At 38.5% G+C, this 4,882-nt stretch overlaps 1 long non-coding RNA gene across 1 annotated transcript; it reads right to left on the bottom strand.

Moving 5' to 3' along the window:
• Positions 1-1,182: 1,182 nt before the first annotated feature.
• LOC116445097 lies at positions 1,183-4,529 on the bottom strand. The gene is made up of 3 exons (XR_004240646.1): positions 4,517-4,529; positions 2,712-2,714; positions 1,183-1,272 (listed from the first exon to the last, which is right to left on the bottom strand). It is a non-coding gene; the product is annotated as an uncharacterized LOC116445097 (long non-coding RNA).
• Positions 4,530-4,882: the final 353 nt, after the last annotated feature.

The following is a 4,882-nucleotide window of genomic DNA, read 5'->3' as shown; positions in this document are numbered from 1 at the left end:
AGGTTTAATTAAGATTCAGAATAGGAGATTGAATTTGAAATGTGAATGCACAGTAGCATTTTGGTTTGGAGATGAAATGTGCTTTTGAAGTGAATCTCCAATCAACTCCATTTCATAGGACCATAGAATGGGCTGGGTTAGAAGAGACCTTAAAGATAATCTGTTTCTAACCCCCTGTCCTGGGCAGGGATGCCACTCATTAGATCAGATTGCTCAGGGCCCCATCGAGCCTGGCCTTGAACACTTCCATCCACAAATGTCTCTGGGCAACATTTACCATGCTCCAATTCACACTGTGGAGAAATCTTGTAGTGCTTGAACAGAATTTCATTCAGGAAAAAAGTGAACTGAAAAATACTGTCCCAGAGCATATGAATTGTGTTCCAATTGCTCACAAGCACTCAGGGTCTATGCTCTTCTCACAGCAACGTGAACACCACGTTTTGTAGTATCTGTGGGACACACAGGATGCTGTAGCTGTACAGTTTAATAAAAACAGAGATTAAAGTATATTTCATCCTAGTAACTGCAAGAGGACTCCAAATACTACTGCAAAGCCTTTCCTCTTACTGCAGATCTTTGAAGTTCTTTCTCATGCCTATGGACCATTTGCTACTCTAAAAGAATGTTGAAAACCAGTACTCATTGTTGGGGAAGATGAAACAGGAAAGCCTTATAAATATGATTGCCTGACAAAAGATTTTGGGAATATGAAAACTACAGGCAACATCGAAATGAAAGCCACTTTTGAAATACCAAGTCTTAGTTACTGAACAACTGGAAAACAATGGTATGGCCACTGAAGGTAATCCCCTCTTGATGGAACAATACCCTCTGCTTGCAAGCAGGTCCAAGGGTCAGAGCAGACCCTACTAGCTCAGCAGAAGGGGTCCAAAGAGTAGTTTTTAGAAGTTAAGATGTAACACTCTATGGTAATATAAGAACTCTTATAGGCTGTATGTAAATGCTATAGGATTTGTATCTTGTATTAGATTGGTTAGTGACAATTAGAATATTCAGTACAGAAGATGATTTATTGTATTGTAACCAAGACTTCAGACACTTCCATTCTATTCTCCTGCTCTTACTTCCACTCTTGCTCTTACACACTCTCTCTCTCTCTCTCACCCGTTTACTCTCTTGCTCTCTTGGGCCTGCTCAGAGCTGAGTCTGGCAGCCTTTTACAATAAACCTCATGTGTCCCAAGATCAGACTATAGAGATCTCTCGTCTCCGTCACCGACCGTCCCATCCGTCCCGTCACTAACCTACACTCATCTTAGAATTTATGGGATTAAAGTGTCCAGAAGCAATATGGTCACATTGTCCACGCTGTGGTTTGAGGCGCTTTGAATATCTGAGAAGTTTCTGCATTCTTTCCAGGATGCTTTGGCCTGTACACTTAACAGCTCCCCTCCTCTTGTACATCACTGCACAGTTGTCTGATCAAAAGTATCAGATGAATAGTAGGAAGACATGCTCAACCCTAGATGATGTCTAACACTTGCTGAACAATCTAGACAGATGACAGAATTTCAACTGCTTCAGGTTTTTTGATGGACTAGTTGCTATCCAGAGGTGGCACAAAAATTTCAGCTGGATGAAGAGAGAGAGTGAGCTACAAGATAATTTAGTGATGAATGATGACAGACCCGCAGTATGACAAAAGAAGGATGACTGAAATAGCTGTAACCTTGGGAAGGTACTGCAGAAAAGACACAGGAAACACCTGCAAAGGAGACACAGGAAGCTACTTGGCACCATTTGCACACTCTATACTAACACAGCTTCACTGGGGACATGAATTAATTTTTCAGTCTCAGAAAATACCTATGTTTATTGGGAGTGGAGCACAAAGTTGTTCTGCCAGGATTTCTTACACCAGATTAAAGAAGTTTAACCCTGTCCTGGTTTCAGCTGGTATAGAGTTAATTTTCTTCCTGCCAGCTCGTACAGTGCCATGTTTTGGGTTTAGTATGATAATAATGTTGATAACACACTGATGTTTTAGGTGTTGCTGAGTTGTGCTTACCCTAAAACAAGGATGTTTCTGCTCCCCATGCTCTGCCAGTAAGGAGGTGCACAAACTGGGCAGGAGCACGGCCAGGAGAGCTGTCCCAAACTAGCCAAAGGTATATTCCACAGCCCAGAATATCATGCTCAGGATATAAAGTGGAGGGAGCTGTTTTCCCTGGGTTTAATTCTCTGTCTCTCCTTTCCATCATTCTTCTTAATATTATTATCATCACCATTATCATAATCATTACCAGCATTATCTTTATTATCTGCATTAGTATCTTTATTATCTTTATTTCAACTATTAAACTGTTCTTATCTCAATCCACAGGTTTTACCTTTGCCAGGGGAGATTGAGGATGGGGGCGGAAAGTAAGGGGGTGACTGAGTGGTACTTAGCTGTTGCCTGGGGTAAAGTCACAACAAATATGCAAATCTGGGAACTGAAAGACTGAACTGTGCATTTTTACAGGCAGAAATAGCCCACTATAGATAGAGAGAAACTGTTTTATGAGATGAAGTACCTGTAATTAAAGATCAATCCTTGACTTGAAAACAAGGAGATTTACAGTCAAAGGAAAGCAATTTGGGTTTCAAAAGTACTTTCTGCTCAAAACAGATATACCGCAAAAGAGAAATTTGAAAGAGAAATCAATGGTTTTGTAGACATCTATCATAAAATTAACTTTAAAGAACAATCTGAAAAAGATGCATTCTTTTGCCTGAAGGCAAGATTAATTATGCCTGTGTAGTTTCTACTTAATAATTGTCTGAACTCTTCTTAAAAGTCTCCAAAGATTGAGAGTCCATAAATGGTGACTGCACAGTCTCACCAGAAAAATTCTCTTCAATATCTTAGTAGATTCACTTGTGGGAATTATTTAAGTTTTCTCTTTCAACCAGGTCTCTTTCATTATAATTTAAGACACTTCCCTCCCACTCTTTCCTCCATCAGCTATGTTTTTTATCTTTGGAAAATATTTCCTCTTTCAATCTTTCCATGTAGGCCATATTTTCTAGTTCTGTAATTATTTTACCTTATTTCTAATGTAAATTTTGTAATCTTTACAATCAGCCCAGAAATGTCTAAATTGCAGAATCAAGACAAAGCATTTCCATTTAAGGACTCACTAGTATGTTGTATAGAAAAGTTGCCTTCTTTATGTGACCATTTTCCTACTCATTACTGAGATTTTAAAAGGTGAAAGCAAAACAACATCTTTATCTCAATCAGGTAGCATGGGAGTAATAGGTTAAGCAGTACTGGTTATCTTATGCTAAAACAAAGAGAAACTTTTGATTTTGCCTCATTTGAGGAGTATGGCTAAATATTTGTATTTTATTTGACACAGTAGTTTTTTATTCCATGTGGTGGCACAGGCTTACATCCATGCTTATCTGCTTCTGGAGTCTTTCCCTAGGAACCCAAAGTCTCTTACTACCTTGTTCATGAATGTGCAGTGCTCATCCCCTTTCCAGATGCTATCAGCACCCAAGCACACAGTCGAGTCCTATTTTGTGTGTGCAAATCAAAGTAAGTCTCTAAAGTTAGGAGGAAAATTTGCTGTTTATTTCATTACCTAGTATTTCACTTAAAATGACTACTTATTTTGTATGTAGTTATACATCACACTCCTTATTTCAGATACAGTGATTAGCATCAAAATTTTAACCCAAGCTAAAATAGTAGCTTTGCTATGTCTTTATTATGTTAAACATACGAAATGTTGATTCTTACAGTAAAACAAATGCTATTTAATCTTGGGATTCAATGAACAAGCTAGATTTAGGAAGAGATCATTCATACTGATATAGGGAAACTAAAAGTACATAGACACTGGCTGACAATATATAGACATCAAAGATGCAAGACCTTTGGTAGCAGAAAGTCTGTATTTTGAAAGAAAGTAGTATTGTGTTTATAGCATGAAAACAGAGTGGAAGGTTTAAGAACAGATGAAAACCGACAAAAATGCTTCAGATGATTTCCATGGAAACGGGAGAGGCTAACACAAAAAGCTGCTCTACAAACACCAAAGTCCAGGAGCTGAGCTGCATCCTGGAGGTATAATGAAGAGGATGGATAAAGGACTTAAACCCCATGAATCTTCAGACCCCCTGCACAGGCCTTAATTAAAACACCTTTAATTTCTTGAGATCATCCCAGTATATGGGGCTTTTCTGGAAGAAACTGGAACATTACAAGTCTGAAATAAAAACCAAAGGAGCATGTAAGAAAGCTTACCAATTCTGTCAAGCATTACCTCTTGCTTCATTATAACATTGCACCATTAGAACGTTGCTTTAGCTCTTCTCCTTCACGTTTAATTGTATTTAAAACCTAGACATTCCTGAAGGCTCAGAGTTATAATATTTTTAGACAAGATGCCAATGCTGTGAGAATACACTGTGTAAAATAACTGTCCATCATTCTTCTTGCAAGAAATAAATCCTGAAATTACAGCAGGGTTCTGTATCTATGAATGAGATTTTTTTCCCACATTATTACTGAGGACTTCTGATGCTGCCCTGGCAGAGAGACAGGCTACTCCCAATCCAAGCTGGACACGTGTGCAACAGGAATCACTGAAATGAGTGAAAGCTTTGCCTGCTGCAACGTGCCTGGCTGTGCTTTCTCTAGAATATGCCACTGCCACTTCTCTTATGTAGCTTTGGTCATGTTTTCTACTCCTAACAATAGACTGTAAAGTTAAGAACCCAAGCAATTTATGCTGGGCAGAAAATAACTATTGAATGGGTTCCAGTAATCTCATTATATTTTCCACCATACTTCTGTTTCAAGGCAAAAATCTTGCAACAAAAACAGAGGCAGATTTTCACCTAGCAAAAATGTTGCTTAGTGATAG

Source organism: Corvus moneduloides, chromosome 6 (genome assembly GCF_009650955.1).
Source record: "Corvus moneduloides isolate bCorMon1 chromosome 6, bCorMon1.pri, whole genome shotgun sequence".
Lineage (NCBI taxonomy): Eukaryota > Metazoa > Chordata > Aves > Passeriformes > Corvidae > Corvus > Corvus moneduloides.
This window is presented reverse-complemented; position numbering and strand designations above follow the sequence as displayed.